Raw genomic sequence first — 18,252 nt, 5'->3', positions numbered from 1 at the left:
GGGGTGGACCTAACTATGGACATTATATCACAGGTTATCCATGAATGTGAGACATGTGCTGCAATCAGGCAGGCCAAGCGGTTAAAACCTCTTTGGTATGGAGGGAGATGGTTAAAGTATAGATATGGGGAGGCCTGGCAGATTGATTACATCACGCTCCCACAAACTCGGCATGGTAAAGTGTTATGTGCTCACAATGGTAGAAGCAACTACCGGATGGCTGGAAACATATGCTGTGCCCCATGCCACTGCTCGGAACACTATTCTGGGCCTTGAAAAACAAGTCCTGTGGCGGCATGGCACCCCAGATAGAATTGAGTCAGATAATGGTACTCATTTTTGAAATAATCTTATAAACAGCTGGGAAAAGAACATGGCATTGAGTGGATATATCATCCTCCTGTCATGCCCTGGCCTCCGGCAAAATTGAGCGGTATAATGGGTTACTAAAGACCATGCTGAGAGCAATGGGAGGCGGAACTTTTAAGCATTGGGAACACATTTAGCAAAGGCCACCTGGTTAGTCAATGCTAGAGGATCTGCCAACCAGGCTGGCCCTGAGCAGTCAAACATTCTGCATATTGTAGATGGAGACAGAGTCCCGGTAGTGCACCCTAAAAACATGCTGGGGAAGACCGTCTGGGTTATACCTCCTTCAGGTAAAGGTAAGCCCATCCGTGGGATTACCTTTGCCCAAGGACCCGGGTGCACTTGGTGGGTAATGCAGAAGGATGGGGAAGTCTGATGTGTACCTCAAGGGGACTTAATTTTAGGTGAAAATAGCCAATAAGCTGTATTAGATTAGTAACCACACCACCCTACCAATGCTTTGTTATGGCAAACATGAACGTGGATGAAAAGGACTGGTTCCAGCAACTGATGCCCAGCGACAGCCGCAGACTGTGAATACAGACAGCATCAGATGCATCAGCTCCAGCTGCAACAGAGACTGCATGCCATCCTCCTGTCAAGTCCAAGGACACTCTGCCCTACGGACTGAGCATCGCTCCTCCTGCCTGAAGGGACTGTTATGACAGATGGAACCTGAAGCTATGGACCAAGTCAACTCATGATACATCCTGCAGTGATGGACCATGGACTGAGGGAATGACATCTGTATGCGTATGTCTTTGACCAAGGAAGAGGATTGTAAATAACAATAATGTATTAGAAATATGGAACATGAGCATAATGTAAAATGATATGGAATAAGGGGTGGATACTGTCCTGGTTGGGGCTGGACTAGAGTTCCTGTTTGTTTAGTAGCGGGAGGAGCTGCAGCCCCCTGAGACCCCCGGGGCTCCCAGGCCCCAGTGCCCTCACCTGGGTGCGGGAGCGGGGGGAGCACAGCTGGAGGGCTGGGCCGGGATTGGCCGATAGTCCATGTCACGTGACACTGTGCTCACCATATAAAGGCAGGAGAGGGCTGGGAGAGGGGCCACTTCTGGGAGTGTGGCTGTGGGGCCTGTGTGTTTGGGATTGCTGGCTGGGAGCAGGTGGGTGTGGGTCGGCGGGTGGTGAGCAGCTGTATGGTACGTTACCCGCTGATACTGCTGTCAGTGTATTATTCTGTTACTATTATTAAACTGTTTTTATCTCAACCCGTGAGTCTCCCTTTGCCCCTCCGATTCCCTCCCCATTCCCAAGTGGGGGAGGGTGGGTGAGCGGCTGTGTGGCGTTTAGCTGCTGAGTAGGCTCAAACGACAACACCCCTGTGACCCCTGTGACCATGACCCCTGTGACCTTGACCCCATGACTGCTGTGACCCTAACCCCTGTGACCCCTGTGACCCTGACCCCCATGACCTTGACCCCAGGATCCCCATGACTCTGACCCCTATGCCCTTGACCCCTGTGACCCCCATGACCCCTGACCCCCATGACCTTGTCCCCTGACCCCAGCACTGGTGGTTCAAGCACTGGCCCAGAGTGAGGTTGGGCCCTTCCTGGCCTTTGAGATCGAAATCCTGGAGGTTCTACTGGGAGGTGGGACTGGGGGGACTGGGAGGGACTGGGAGGTGCTCAGGGGGAAACTGGGGGTGGGGGCTGAGAGGACTGGGGGAAGAATGGGGGCATTGGGAGGGACTGGGTGGACTGAGAAAGGAGACTGGGGGGATTGTGAGGGAGTGGGAGTGGAAACTGGGTGGACTGGGATGGAAACTGGGGAGACTGGGAGGACTGGAGGGGCACACTGGAGAGGGTGAGAGGACTGGGAGAGGAGCCTGGGGGCACTGGGAGGGGCTGAAGGGCCACTAGAGGGCGCTGTGGGACAATACTGGTCTATATTGGGATGTACAGAGAGGTGCTGGTGGAGCACTGGAGGGGCATAAGAGCACCATGGGGGTCCCTGGGCCATACTGGGAGGGGGGTTGGGCCATACTAGGGGGAACTGGGATATGCTGGACCATACTGGGGTGAAGCTAGAGGGGCCCTGAGTTATACTGGGGAGCACTGCGATGTACTGGGCCATACTGGGGTGGCACAGTGGGGACCCTGAGTCACACTGGGAGAGCCTGAGACTGAACTGGGCCGGACTGGAAAGCTGGGGGTGTGTGTGGGGGGGTGTGAGCTGCGCTGGAGGCGTTACTGGTGTGTACTGGTTGTTACTGGTGCTGACTGGTCCCAACTGGGCGGCAGAGGTGGCCCCGGGGGGGCGTGGCCAGGCGCTGGGGCGGGGCAGCTGTCAACTGAGGCTCCGCCCCCCCCAGCAGAACCTGCTGATGGGCTGCGACGGGGCGGGGACAGGAGCCAACGGTTGGTGAGAAGGGACCCAAAGGTCCCCAAAGGTCCCCATTTCCCCCCCATCCCCATGTCCTCAACTGTCCCCAAGTGTCCCCCCATGTCCTGAAATGTCCTCAAGTGTCCCCAAATGTCCCCCATGCCCCCAACTGTCCTCAATTGTCCCCAAATGTCCCCATGTGCCACAAGACCCCAAGTGTCCCCAAATATCCCTCATGTCCCCCATGTTCTCCCATGTCCTCATCTGTCCCCAAATAACCCCGTGTCCCCAAATGTCCCCCATGTCCCCTGTGTCCCCATGTTTTACCCCCATGTCCCCTAATGTCCCCATGTGTCCCCATGTCCTCAACTGTCCCCAAGTCCCCCATGTCCCCAAGTGTCCCCAAATGTCCCCCATGTCCCCTGTGTCCCCATGTCCCCCCATTTCCCCAACTGTCCCCCATGTCCCCAAATATCCCCAAATGTCCTGCATGTGTCCCCATGTGTCCCCATGTCCTCAACTGTCCCCAAGTCTCCCCAAATGTCCCCCCATGTCCCCCATATCCCCAAGTGTCCCCAAGTGTCCCCAAATGTCCCCTGTGTCCGCATGTCCCCAAATGTCCCCCATGTGTCCCTCATGTCCCCCCATGTCATCAACTATCCCCAAATGTCCCCCAATGTCCCCATGTCCCCAAGTGTCCCCAAGGATCCGCCACGTCCCTCCATCTCCCCCATATCCCCAAGTGTCCCCAAATGTCCTTAAATGTCCCCAACTGACCCCAACTGTCCCCCCCCCGTCCCCGTGTCACCGTCCCCCCCAGCCCCCAGTTCCTGCTGGGTCCCCACCCCAGCCACGCCCTGCGCCCCCTGCTGGACTTCCTGCACACCCTGCGCCCCCTCGGCTGCCCCGCCTGACCCCGCCACCGGGAGCCACCGGGAGCCACCGGGACCCACCGGGAGCACACCACGAGCCACTGGGACCACTCTGGGGGGGCCAGCTGGGAGCCACTGGGAGCAACTGGGACCATGCTGGAAGAAACTGGGACCATAGTGGAGGAAGTGGGATTGGGGGGGGGGGGGGGTAACTGGGACCATGCTGGTGCAACTGGGAGCTACTGGGAGCAAGTAGTACCACACTGGAAGTGACTTGGACCATACTGGGGGGAAGTGAGATCATGCTGGGGGGCAACTGGGAGTGACTGGGAGTGCGCTGGGGGCGCACTAGGAGCAACTGGTATCAGACTGGGAGGAACTGGGAGCAGTGTGGACTAAACTGGAAGCAACTGGGAGGAACTGGAGGCACCTGTGACCGTGCTGGGGGAGACTGGGATATACTGGGAGAAACTGGAACTATGCTGTGTGCAACTGAGGTCATACTGGGAGCCACTGGGAGCACACTGGGAGGAACTGGGACCATGCTGGGGGCAACTGGGATCATACTGGGAGCCACTGGGATCATACTGGGAGCACACTGCGGGTGAACGGGAGTGACTGGGAGAAAGTGGGATCACCCTGAGGGTGACTGGGAGTGAGTGGGAACATGCTGGGGGCAACTGGGATCACACTAGGAGCAGCTGGGCTCATGCTGGAGTCAACTGGAAGTGACTGGAACCATACTGGGAGTGACTGGGGTCATATTGAGAGTGACTGGGAGTGACTAGGAGCACACTGGGGTCAACTGGAACTGGTGTGGGCAACTGAGATCATACTGGGAGCAACTGGAGTAATACTTGGAGGGACTGGAATGACTGAGAGCATGCTAGGGGTAACTGGGAGTGATTGGGGCATGCTGAGGGCAACTGGGATGTACTGGGAGCAACCAGAACTACGCTATGGGCAACAGGGATCACACTGGGAGTGACTGGAACCATGTTGGGTGTGACTGGGAGCAACTGTGGTGATGGTAGGGGCAACTGGGAGTGACTGGGAGCGACCGGGAGCATGTTGGAGGCAGCTGGGACCATACTGGGAGTGACTGGGATCATGCTGGAAGTGGGATCATACAGGGAGGGATTAGGAGTACGCTGGGGGAAACTGGGATCGTACTGGGAATGTACAGGGGTCAACCTAGGAGTGACTGGGATCATACTGGGGGTGACTGGGAGCAACTGGGAATGATTAGGAGCATGTTGGGTGTAACGGGGATCATACTGGTTGTGACAGGGATTATGCTGTGGGCAACTGGGGTCATACTTGAAACAGCCGAAGTCATACTGGGAGGAACTGGGAGCACACTGGGGGCAGCTGGGATCATATTGGGAGCAACGGGAATCATATTGGGGACAACTGGGAGGGACTGGGAATGTCTGGGAGCATGCTGGGGGTGACTGGTATGTACTGGAGCAACTGGGATCATACTGGGAGCAACTGGAATCATACTCATACTGGAAGTAGCTGGGACCATGCTGGGAGCAACTGGGAGTGATTGGGGGGGCATGCTGGGGGCAACCGGGATATACTGGGATCAACTGGAACTACGCTATGGGCAACTGGGATCATGCTGGGAGCAACTGAAATCATACTAGGAGTGAGTGGGAGTGATTAGGAGCATGTTAGGTGTAACTGGAATCATACTAGGAGCAACTGGGACTATGCTGGGGGCTACTGGGGTCACACTGGGAGCAGCTGGGCTCATGCTGGGAGCAGCTGGAATTACATGGAACCAGACTGGAGGGAACTGGGATCACATTGAGGGAACTGGGAGCGACTAGGAGCACACTGGGGGCAACTGGGATACAGTGGGAGGAGCTGGGAGCACACTGCTGGCTGCCAGGATCATACTGGGAGTGACTGGGAGCAACTGGGGTCACACTGGGGGGCAAGTAGGAGTGACTGGAACCATGCTAGGGGTGACTGAGAGCAACTGGGGTCACACCGGGAGCAACTGGGAGTGAGCGGGACCATGCTGGGAGCAATTGGGAGTGACTGGGGAAGATTGAGTCCATTCAGGAGGTGACTGGGATCATATTGGGGGCAAGTGGGACCACAGCGGGGGCAAACGGATGCGACTGGGGAATCATACTGGTAATGACTGGGAGCATGTTGGGAGGAACTGGGATCATACTGGGACCAGAGTGGGGGGTGACTGGGGTCACACGGGGGGTGACTGGGAGCAACTGGGAGTGATTAGGAGCATGTTGGGTGTAACTGGGGTCATACTGGGAACAACTGGGCTCATACTGGGAGGAACTGGGGTCATACTGGGAGCAAGCGCCTCCCCCCGTGCCCCGGGAAACGCTGAGTCAGCGCTCAGCACGGTGGGGGCGGGGCTATGCAGCTTTATGCTAATGAGCCCCGCCGTCTCTTCCCGCCCCGCGGCCGCCGAGTCACCATCGAGACGCGGCCTCCGGCGGCGCAGAGCGGCCGAGCGGCCGCCTATTGGTCGGGCTGCGGGAGCGGCGGGCGGAAGTGGCGTCAGGGGCCGGGAAATTTGAATCCATCCGAGCGGCGACGGCGGCAGCGACAGGTTTGGGGGGAGGCTCGGGGGGGCTCGGGCGCGATGTGAGGGCGCGGGGGGGTGATGTCATAGCGGGGGCAGGAAGGGGGCGCGGTGGGGAGCGACGTAGGCTGGACTAGGGGGTTTGGGAGGGGGGCACCCGCAGGCCTGGGTGTTGTACCTCCACCGCCCCCCACGGGCCGGACGCCTCATTCTCTCCACCCCTCCCCGCCAGGTGGGCGGAGCCTCGCCATGCCCCGCTCCAAGCCCGCCACGCCCCGGCACCGCCCAGCCTCCGGCCCCGCCCCCGTCCCGCCAGCCCCGCCGTGAGGGGAGGGGAGGGGGGGGTGGGACCCTCCTATGGAACCCCCCTATAGATCCCCCTGACCCTTCCCTGGCCCCCTCCCCGGCCCTATAGAGCCCCCCTGACCCTATAGACCCTTCCCTGACATCCCGCCCCCCCCCCCACCCTATAGAGCCCTCCCAACCCTATAGACCCTTCCCTGACATGCCCCCCCCCCCGCCCAATACACCCTTCCCTGACCGCCCCCCCCCCCCACACCCGGTCCTATAGAACCTTCCCTGATCACACCCCCTCCACCCTATAGACTCCCTCTGGACCCTATAGATCCTTCCCTAACCCCCCCACCCTCCGGGCCCTATAGACCCCCTCTGGACCTTATACATCCCTCTCTAGATCCCCCATAGACACTACAGACCGCTCCCTGACCCCGCCCTGGCCCTATAGACCCCTCCTGGACCCAATGGATCACTCCCTACCCCCAGACCCTATAGATCTCCCAACACCCTATAGATCCCCCCAACCCTATAAAGTCCCTGATCCCCAGCCCTATAGATCCCTCCTACACTCTATGGGTCCCTCCCTACCACCCTGCATCCTATAGACTCCCCCAGACCCTATAGGTCCCTCCCTTTCCCCCCTGGACCCTGTAGGTTCCCCCCCAGTCCTTATAGTTCTCTCTGTTTCCGCAAACCCAGCCCCTATAGATTCCCCCGGGCCCCGTTGCTCCCGCCACCCCCTCCAGGCCCTATAGATCACTCCTGGCCCCTATAGACCTCCTGGGGAGAGGGACCCTATGGATCCCTGCCTCCCCCCGACCCTGGACTCCTCTTTTATTCCCTGCCCTGGGCCATATAGATCTCTTTGGACCTTATAGATCCCCCTGTCACCCCCCCCTGGCCCTATGGATCCCTCCCAGACCCTATAGGTCCCCACGTCCTTCCCCCCCAGCCCCTACAGATCCCTCTGTATCCCCCATGCAGCCCCTATAGATCCCTCCCAGCCGTGTCCCCTCACACTGGGACCTAGAGATCCCCCGGCCCTGTACCCTGAGTCCCCCCTGCCCCCCCCACCCCCTGTCCCCTTGGTGTCACCCCCCTGTCATCCCCCTCCCCCATTGCCAGCCCCACTGAGGCTGTCCCTGTCCCCACCCATACCCCATTGGTGTCCCCCCCTGTGGCCCCCCTGTCCTCTCCAACACTGTCCCTGTCACCCCTGTCCCTCCCCGTGTCCCACTGGTGTCCTCCCTGTGTCCCCCCCCCGTCCCAACCCCCTGTCTCCCTCAGCGCTGTCCCTGTTCCCCCATTTCCCCTCCCCATCCCCCCATGTCCCCCCCGACGCTGTCCCTGTCCCCCCATGTCCTCCCCTGTCCCCTCTGACGCTGTCCCTGTCCCCCCATGTCCCCCCCATCCCCCCTGATGCTGTCCCTGTCCCCCCATGTCCCCCCGTGTCACCCCCGTCCCCCCTGGTGCTGTCCCCCCATGTCCCCCCCATCCCCCCTGATGCTGTCCCTGTCCCCCGTGTCCTGAGGGCTGCGCCCCGGCCAGCGGTCACTGGAGGAGATCTGGAGGTACCAGAGCAGCACCCACCTGCTGCTGCGCCCCGGGCCCTTCGGCCTCCTGGTGAGCCCCAACACCCACCCTGGGGGGACCCCAAAACCTCCCCGGGGGACCCCAAAGCTCATTCGCCCTCCTGGGTTGCCCAGAACCACCCTGGGGGGACCCCAAAATCAATTCCCAGCGGGACCCAAAACCCACCCCAGGGGGGACCCCAAAACCAACCGCTCCCCTGGGCGTCCCAAAACAACCCCGGGGGCACCCCAAAAGCACCACAAGGGACCTCCAAAACCCACCCACCCGCCTGGGCACCCCAAAACCACCCTGGGGAATCCTAACACCCAGCCCGGGGGGACCCTAAAACGTGTCCCCCCCCTCAGGCAACACCCAAACCCACCCACCCCCAGGGGGGACCCCCAACCCCCACCCACTTCCCTGGGCACACCAAAACCCATCCCTGTGGAGACACCCCCAAGCCCCCCTGGGGGCACCCCAAACCAGCCCCCCCCACCCCCTTGGTACCCCCAAACCCCCCCTGAACCCCCCAGATCCCCTCCATGACCTCCAAAACCCCCCCAGGCACCCCCAACCCTCCCCTGTGCCACCCACCTCCCCCAGCCCCACAATGTCCTTGTCCCCACCCATGACGTGGGTTCCCTCCCCCTGGCCTTGTCCCCCCGCTCCCCCCGGTGACTCAGTGGCCTTGTGTCCCCCCCAGTGTCCTTGGGGTGTCCCTGTCCCCCATCCGCAGTCCCTGGGGGGAACGGGCTGTCCCCTGTGCCCCTCCCCACAGAGGGGCACTGTCACCATGCCCGGGGGGTCCCCAAAATGTCCCCAAGGTGCCCTCCACATCCCTGCTGTCCCTCGCCCTAGGGTGGAGTGTCCCCAGGTGTCCCTAAGGTGACACCCCAGGGTGTCCCCATGCTCGGGCTGTCCCCAGGATGCCCCCTCCCTCCCCCCCACCCCCTGCCATGGGGGTGTCCCCCCAGCCGGGGTGTCCCTGCGGTGTCACTTGGGGTGTGCCCGTGTCCCCAGGTGCAGGAGATCTGCCTCGAGTTCACTCGGGGGGTGGATTATCGGTTGGCAGCGGATGGTGCTGGTGGCCTTGCAGGAGGTGGGTGCTGGTGGGGCCCGTGGGTGCTGGGGGGGGGTCCTGTGGGTGCTGGGGGTGGGCCATGGGTGCTGGGGGTTCATTTAGGGGGGTTCTATGGGTGCAGGGGGGGTCCTATGGATGCTGGGAGGGATCTGAGGGGTCATATGGGTGCTTGGGGGGGGAGTCTGGTGGGGGGGTCCCATATGGGTGCTGGGGGGAGCATTTGTGTGTCCCCAGGGTGCTGGGGGGGGGCCATGGGTGCTGGGATGGGTTTGAGGGTGGTTCTATGGGTGCTGGGGGGGGCGGGCATTGGAGGGGGGTTCCTCTGGGTGTTGAGGGGGGGTCCCATTGGTGGTGAAAGGGGTCTGGCTTTGGAGGGGCCTATCCCTGCCCCCCGGGGGTGTCCCCAAAGGGAGGGGGGTGTGTCTTGGATTGGGGGGGGGGGGGGGGGGGGGCCCTGAGTTGTTTGGGATATTTTTGGGGGGGGGGTGCAGGCGGTGGAGGCGTTCACGGTGCGGCTGCTGGAGGACACCTCGCTCTGCTCACTGCACGCCGGGCGCGTCACCCTCTACCCCAAGGACCTGCAGCTGGCCCGGCGCCTGCGCGGCTTCGAGGGGGGCCTGGCCTGAGGGGCGCCCCCCAAAACAAAGATAAACCTCTTGGGGGGGTCACCAGCCCCCCCCCCCAGGTCACCGAAACACCCCCTTGATCAACACCCTCCCCTCCCCCCCCCCCCAATCCCTTCCCCTGGGGCACACGCCCACCACGGAAACACCCCGCGGGGTCTGTGTCCGTGTGTCCCTCTTTATTGGGGATTCTCCCCCCCCAAATATTGAGGACCCTATTGGGGAACCCCCCTGGGATCCCACCCCAAAACCCCTGGCCATGGGGACCCTGCACCCCAATTTCACCCCCAGAGACCCTCACGGGTCCCCACCATTTTAGGGACCCCCCTCAACTCTTGGGGATCCCCCACCTTAATGGGAACCCCCTCCTAACCCTTGAGGACCCTATTGGGGATCCACCCCTGGGATCCCATCCCAAAACCCCCAGCCATGGGGATCCTGCACCCCAATATCACTCTCAGGGACCGCCCCCATCCTAATGGGGACCCCCACCAACACTGAGGACCCTATTGGGGACCCCCCCCAGGGTCCCACCCCAAAACCACCTGTGATGGGGACCCTGCACCCCAATATCGCCCCCAGAGACCCCCAAGGGTCCCCACCCTTTTAGGGACCCCCCAAGCCTTGAGGACCCCCCAGCATAATGGGGACCCCCCCCAAATGTTGAGGACCCTGTTGGGATCCCCTCCCTGGGATCCCACCCCAAAACCCCCAGCCATGGGGATCCTGCACCCCAATATTGCTCCCAGGGACCCCCCCATCCTAATGGGGACACCCCCATTCTTTTGGGGACCCCCCCCACCTTAATGGGGACCCCTGCAAGGACCTGCCCCCCAATTACCGCCAGCCATGGTGATTTCCCCATCCCCCCCCATGGGGGACCCCGCAAGGTCCCCCCCATTTATTGGGGACCCCCCTGCCACCGCAGCCCCCCAATAAACGTGTGTTCCCCCAACATCACCCCTGGCTGCTGCTTCGTCCAATCGAGGGGGGCGTGGCTTCATTAGGGTGGGGCTTGGGGTGCCCCCCAATATAGGGGCTCCTCCGGGGTACACACACACACACCCCCCCCAGCGATGACAGCGGTGCTGGTGCTACTGGTGGGGCTGGGGGCGGGGCGAAGCCCGGGGGGCGGGGCTGAGGGGCGGGGCCAGCCAGTGGTGGCCCTGCACCTGCTCCACCCGCAGGGGGCGCTGCACCTCGCCTGCCTCGCGCACCAGCACGGGCCCGTCCTGCACATGCGCATGGGGGGGGGCACCCCAAAACCACCCCCCGCCAGACCCTGACCCCTCCCCCAAACCCCCAAAGCCTCCCCTTGGGAGACCCCAAAATCCCCCCCCAGACCCTTCAAGAAAGACTCCATCCATCCGCTTCCCTCCATCCATCCACCCACTGAGCCAACCAACCAGTCAAACCTCTGCCCATCCATCCGCAGCTCCATTCGTTCAACCAAAGAGTCCCTTGATCAAACCCTCCTGCCACCAATCTGTCCTTCCAATCCTCCAAACGCTCCCACGCAAACATCTGGCCAGCCCCCACTCAGCACACAAGAGGAACCCATTTCACAACCGTCCCAAGCACCAGCACAGGCCTGGTCCCAGCTCCTGCCGTGACCCAAACCCAGAGCCCAAAGGGGACGGGGATGGGATGGGACCTGCAGGTGCCCCCTCACCTGTGACGGCGTTGGTGGAGACGGGGCCCAGACGTTTCCGACCCCACGCCCCGTACAGGTTGAACTTGTAGCGGCGCGACGGGGACAGCCCCGGCACGGTCACCGTGCGGGAACCCCCCGTCCACGGGCAGCACCTGCGGCTGGCCTTGGGCATCCCGGTACTGCACCGTGAAGGAGTCAAAGGTGCCCTCGGGGACGCTCCACTCCAGCTCCACAGACTCGGGGGGGACGTGGGAGGCCTTGAGCTCACCCAGGGTTGGTTGCGATGGTGGTTCCTCTGGCTGGGCTGGAGCTGTAATAAAGAGGTGACAAAGCAGGAGATAAACATCCATCCACCCATCCATCCATCCGTCCAACCATCCATCAATCCAGCCAGTCACCAAGTCACCCAGCCTTCAACCAATCCAACCAACTATCAAATCACACATCCATCTCTCCGGCTCTTTCTCCACTCATCCATGCAGGCCAACATCCCTTCATCATGCATTTTGCACGAACAGTCTTCCACCCCTGAGGCGACGCGTTCAGCCAGCCAACCAACCATTAAGAAGGCCAGATCCCAGCACAACATTCTGTCCAGTCATCCATGTACTTATCAACCCATTCATCCCTTCACCAAATTCTCTAGTCATTCATGTGTCCGTCCATCCGTCCATCCATCCATCCATCCATCCATCCATCCATCCATCCATCCATCCATCCATCCATCCATCCATCCATCCATCCACCTACCTCATCATCCCTCTTTCCACATTTCTGGACCATTCATTCCTGCACCCTCCACCCAGTCATCTCTCCATCACTCTGTGAAAGCAGTCATCCGCCCATTTCACCATCATCTCTCCAGCATTCCATTCTTTCCGTGAGAAGTTTTCACTGTGGGCCTGAAAGCGCTGTTCTGGCTCTGCTGAAAGTTTGTGTGTTCCCAGTGAAAGGAAGCAGCTAGACAGGGATTGCTTTTAAAGAACTTTTTATTTAAAAGAAAGCTATTAATCAAGAGGATTTTTCTTCCTCTTGGAAGACAAGAGAAATAAAAGGTTTATTATTTCATAGCCCCCAGACATCTGGAGAGGAACGTAAATAGCGTTAAAAGTACCTGGTGCAGTCTGCAGAGTGCGCGGTGTTTCTTTATACAGTATTAGGCCCGGCAGGATGAGGAACTGCTAATTGTCCTGGGCACATGACCTGTGTTTTGATATATTTTCAAAAGGAAACACAGCAAGAAGCACATACCTTTTTATACTTGAAACGGTGGCATGAACTGGAACTTGAAGCCCTGGGGTTTCATGGGCTTTTTAGGTATGTGATGGGGTAATGAGATGGTTATTACGTGACAGGAATTACTGCTTAAGAGTTAAGTAAAAAGCAAGATTTTGTGCAGAATTTTTTTTTTTAATAAGAATGGATGAAGAACAGTTTCTCTGGTGCATCGAAATATTTTTTGTCCTCTTCTAGAAGAGAGTGTCTTTAGGTGTGGAATTACGAACAATCCCCCTGGAAGAAGCATTCAACTGAAGAGCTAAAATAGCCTTTCCACACATGTTAATTCCCTCTTCGGTAGAGAATGCAGGACAGGGATCACTTTAGAAGAAACTTCTATTTACAAGCTCTAACAGCTTTGTACATGATGATTTCTTTCATGAGAGATCTCAACCACTTATAATGTATTCTTACGTTTTCATATATCAAGCAAACTTAGTGACAGATGCTGCAGAGCAGCTGAGGAGATAGCTCTCTCCCTGTGATTGAGTTATTACGTATTCCATTAGATAGTGCTGCTCAGCTGAGCTTTTGAAGGTGGAACATATGATTAACAGAGGAGGAAAGGCTTCTTATTAGTTACAGTAATGCACTGCCAATTGTAGGGGTGATCAAATATTGGTTCAGTCTTACCGCTGTTGCTTACTTTTAATTGGTATGAGTATATTTGATAAAGATGACGGAACTGCCCATCAGAACAGAGGCCGTATGCAAAGTCACAGCCTCACTGCTCCTCTCGTTTGAGATCAGATTTATGCAGACTGACAAGACAAAGATGTATGAGAAAAACAGTTCAACAAGTGCAAAGAGATCATGGTATTGAACCTGAAGAATGAAGCTGTTCATTACTTGAACAATGTAACAAGGCAGTTTATAAGGAATATGCTTATTTATTGTAAATGCTACACCTAAGCTAAGGATTTTTGTTTTAGCTGGATTTCAAATTCTCACTTTCATCAGCATTATCTTGCCAAATATGCTCCCAAGCTTATTTTAATTTAGGATTTGACACTAGCGATTGCCTTTTTTTTTCCCCTCAAAGGATGAATTAGTTCTCAATAAAAGATGCATATTAGGCAATTTATTATGCCAATGACTTGCAGAAAATAGCCAAATTATCTTGATGGTGGATTATACTGAACAATAAAAAACCACACTCACTGCAGTTCTCAGTGAACGCATAGTTTAGCTGTAGTTTGCTACAGGAAGTTTCCCGGTAATAGTATCCACATTAGAGACAAATAGTCATGCATTAGCAGTAACCACATTCATAGCTAAACAATGCTAACAGATCTCACTCAGATTTGTAATTATGTCTCATTATCCTTCAGCGGTCATTTTCAGTGCAGTTTGGAAGCAAAGCTTGTGTGATCATGGCTCTGGCATTTCCTACCTGCTTATGTTAAAATCTGTCATCTGATTCCAACCAGACTGAAAGAGAGGTTGAGACTCAAACGACATTAATGTTTGTACAAATTTTACGCTAACAGGGAGTCAGGTAGAAGAAAAAGCTGACATTAATGGATTCAGAAGCTTGGCCTGAAAATATGAATTCATAGGAAACAAAGTGTCCTGCCTTGCTCCCAGAGCGGTTTCTCCCTCTGAGCTGTGAAACATTTCTTATGGCATGCTGTGTGCCCGGCCACTTTTGCTGACCTCCCTGGCACCTGGGGACATCCGCAGTTTGGGGCACGGGGCTATTAGTCAACTGGAAAAGTAGGAGAGAGAGTTGCTGCAATGTAGTAGCTACACATCGTTAAGCTTACACAGGGATAAGGATATAGGTGGAGAGAAGCATTTTCAATGCAGTCTTGAAATGACAGATGGATTAACATTCCTAACTTCAGTCAAAGAAAGATTATACAAAATACATAGACGAGACTATCAAAATTATCCTTTCAAGTTGGATCAATAACAAGATTCGGTCAGACAGAGAAAAAGCTGTTCTGTGATAATGGCAGGAGATAAAATAATCAGTCTTAAGTGAGCAAGAAAATCAAGAAATCGGTGTAATTGGAGGAGGAATAGTGGCCTGAACACTAATCCTGCACCAACTCTATCAAACATCTGAACAACCTAAATCAGAGGGAAGCAGCTCAAACACAGAGACGCTCCCAGATTCTCCAGCTCTAAGAAAAGTCAGCAGTAGTGTCAAAAGGCTCCAGTGTAATGAGCTCTGACCACACACAAAATGAAAACAAGTAATTTTTAGCAGATGATTATTACCAATACAAATAAAAGCAAATGTCACTTCGGAGTCTGGTCAGTTGAGACTTCTAATCATGGATTAATCATGGACTAATCATGGATTTTTCTTCTCCAATCACTGCAACTGTTACCTAGTACCTCTGAGTTAATGGCCCTGGCATAAACATTGTGCTTATTTTCAAGTGGCTAATTACAACTCATTTTGTCTTTGCACTTAAGTAATCTGCACAACTGAAATTAAGCTTTTATATATTTAATTGGTATTCATTTCCCTGTTTGGAAACAAACAAACAAACAAACAAACAAACAAACAAGATTGGTCAAAGCCTGCAACTTTTTCCACTGGTTATCGTGCACACACAGACCTTATATCTCCTTATATCTATGACGTGGATAGGCAATGCCATCGTGCAAAAAGCAAGGACAATGCCCTGGAGTTGGGTTAGTGACAAAGGTTTGTGTTAACAGTGAAAGTTCAGCATCACTGTAATAACATCAAAAGATGGAGCTGCAACTTCCTGGTTCTGAATTATCATATTATGAAAATGAGCATTTTCAATGTGTTCTGTAGCAGGAAATATTATATCTGCTGTAAACCCAACAGCTTTTGTAAATGATTAAACTGCCAAGCTTCTTTTCAGCATTTAACAAGCTGTGAAAGTTGTTTGCAGTGTTGGACATACAGCACCATTGCTTTTATCCTCCAGTGTAGTGACAAAGGGACAACACAAATGAAACACTACCTGCTTTTCCTCTGTATCATCGTTCTGCACTTTGTTATAGCATGCCATATGAAAAAACCCTGTTATATAAATAACTACTTAGGACCAATTTAGTGGTCAGCATCAGTTTTCAGGAAGAACTACCTCTTGCTTTCACGACTATCATTAGTTGAAGCTGAAACCACTTAGAAAGCAGCTGCAGCACCAGAGCGCACAGCATCCGGGGAAAGCTGCTCCCAAATGCAGTCTCTGTATAAAGCTAAGGCCCGGCCTGCACGGGGTAGGTGCATTTTCCAGCACAGCGTATGAGTTAAGAGGGATGACTTTTTCGCTGCCTGAACACGAGTACGAACCTTTTGACACCAACACAGCAGCGCTGGCGTGGAAGGAACCTGCCCGGCTAGCACACGTACTCCGTATTAGCAAAGTACTCTTTGACCACGTGAGGGATTTATGCATGGAGATTTTGCCTCTATGGGCAAACACATTCCGTTCGCGTACACTCAGAGAAATATTTTCCAGTCCAGAAAGGACAACATTTTTGAAAAAACTTAGTTTTCTGCTTCATGATAAAAACCAGCAACTGGTGTCTGTATTCACAGTCTGCGGCAGTCGCTGGGCATCAGTTGGTGGAACCAGTCCTATTTTCATCCACGTTCATGTTTGCCATAACAAAGCATTGGTAGGGTGGTGTGGTGACAAATCTAATACAGCTTATTGGCTATTTTCACCTAACATTAAGTCCCCTTGAGGTACACATCAGACTTCCCCATCCTTCTGCATTACCCACCAAGTGCACCCGGGTCCTTGGGCAAAGGTAATCCCACGGATGGGCTTACCTTTACCTGAAGGAGGTATAACCCAGACGGTCTTCCCCAGCATGTTTTTAGGGTGCACTACCGGGACTCTGTCTCCATCTACAATATGCAGAATGTTTGACTGCTCAGGGCCAGCCTGGTTGGCAGATCCTCTAGCATTGACTAACCAGGTGGCCTTTGCTAAATGTGTGTCCCAATGCTTAAAAGTTCCGCCTCCCATTGCTCTCAGCATGGTCTTTAGTAGCCCATTATACCGCTCAATTTTGCCGGAGGCCAGGGCATGACAGGGGATATGATATATCCACTCAATGCCATGTTCTTTTGCCCAGCTGTTTATAAGATTATTTCAAAAATGAGTACCATTATCTGACTCAATTCTATCTGGGGTGCCATGCCGCCACAGGACTTGTTTTTCAAGGCCCAGAATAGTGTTCCGAGCAGTGGCATGGGGCACAGCATATGTTTCCAGCCATCCGGTAGTTGCTTCTACCATTGTGAGCACATAACACTTTACCATGCTGAGTTTGTGGGAGTGTAATGTAATCGATCTGCCAGGCCTCCCCATATCTATACTTTAACCATCTCCCTCCATACCAAAGAGGTTTTAACCACTTGGCCTGCCTGATTGCAGCACATGTCTCACATTCATGGATAACCTGTGATATAATGTATATAGTTAAGTCCACCCCTCCAGCAGCCCGTTACACGGTAAACATACCTTTTTCCGCAGTATAGATGGCTCTTGTCTGCTCCTACAGTGAACGGCTGGGAGCGGAGTTCCTCCAAGAATTCTTGGGCCGCGGCTAGGACATCCATCCCTCAGTTGTTCCAGCAGGTGAGCAGAGAGAGTCCCATCTGGCTCGCCAAAATGACGTGCAGAATAACGACTTTACAGCCAGTAAGGTTATAAAGAAGGTATGTTTATTCAGTGCTGGGTGCACGGGGGATCGCTCCTCCACAAGCATGCACATCCATATGACCCTGAGGCTACTCCCTTTATGCCCAAAACGATACATATTCATAAGATACTTATACATATTCATAGACTTTCCAAGAAACCATTTCCATATGCCCCACCTTCGTCTTTTCTCTTCGCACCTGTGCAGTTCTTCCTGGTGGTTGTGGGCAGGGGTCTCCTTGATGAAGTAAGGCTCCTTCTTGTTCATGAACTTTTCAACTTTGGCACATGCTCTCCTAGCCCCTGGTGCCAGATTTCCTCAGCTACAACTCTGGTGCATGCCCTCTGGGCCCCTGGTGCCAAATTTCCCCAGCTACAACTTTGGCGCCAGCCCTCTGGGCCCTTGGAGCCGGTCCAACCTACAGAACCAGCGCCCCCCTCCCCAGCAACTCCCATGTTATCAGACAAATGGCATGTCTTAACAAAGGGCATGTTTTAACAAACAATCTTATCAAACAAATAGCATGTCAAACGGCATGTCTCAACTCCCAGGTACTTGTTCCTCTCCATCAAACTAGTGCATGCTGCAGGTTGGCAGTGGGAGCCACTGCGTTGAGACCCTGTGGCCAGCCTGTGCTCAGGCCCCTGTGCCACACACGGTTTGTTCAGGGAAGAGCTGGTGCTGGACATGCAAGACAGCTGCCTTTGGGAATGGGTTTTGTTGTTTCTGGGCTACAGCACTGCTATTTTGATGTCTTTACAGATGTCCTCGATCACGGCCGTGTTATCAGCAAGGCCAGAAAGAAGAAGGTAGGTGCTGTTTTGTGAGGCACTGCTGCTTGGCTCTGTGTTTTTTGTCCATCACCCATTGTCAGGAGGTTGTGCTGGCTCATGTGAGTCAGTACAAATTACATATTTGTTTTCTTATTTGGGCTACTGGCTGCT

The 18,252-nt window shown here is 55.2% G+C and overlaps 1 long non-coding RNA gene and 1 pseudogene across 1 annotated transcript; both read left to right on the top strand.

Moving 5' to 3' along the window:
* Nucleotides 1–5,651: 5,651 nt before the first annotated feature.
* Nucleotides 5,652–6,527, top strand: LOC122152438. Its single transcript, XR_006164555.1, has 3 exons — nucleotides 5,652–5,819; nucleotides 5,904–6,183; nucleotides 6,389–6,527. It is a non-coding gene; the product is annotated as an uncharacterized LOC122152438 (long non-coding RNA).
* Nucleotides 6,528–7,891: 1,364 nt separating this feature from the next.
* On the top strand, nucleotides 7,892–10,667 carry LOC122154941 (annotated as a pseudogene).
* Nucleotides 10,668–18,252: the final 7,585 nt, after the last annotated feature.

Source organism: Tyto alba, unplaced genomic scaffold (assembly GCF_018691265.1).
Source record: "Tyto alba isolate M040663 unplaced genomic scaffold, T.alba_DEE_v4.0 Super-Scaffold_7, whole genome shotgun sequence".
In the NCBI taxonomy this organism is placed as follows: Eukaryota; Metazoa; Chordata; class Aves; order Strigiformes; family Tytonidae; genus Tyto; species Tyto alba.
Note: the sequence above shows the minus strand (reverse complement) of the source record. Positions and strands in the feature narration are given on the sequence as shown.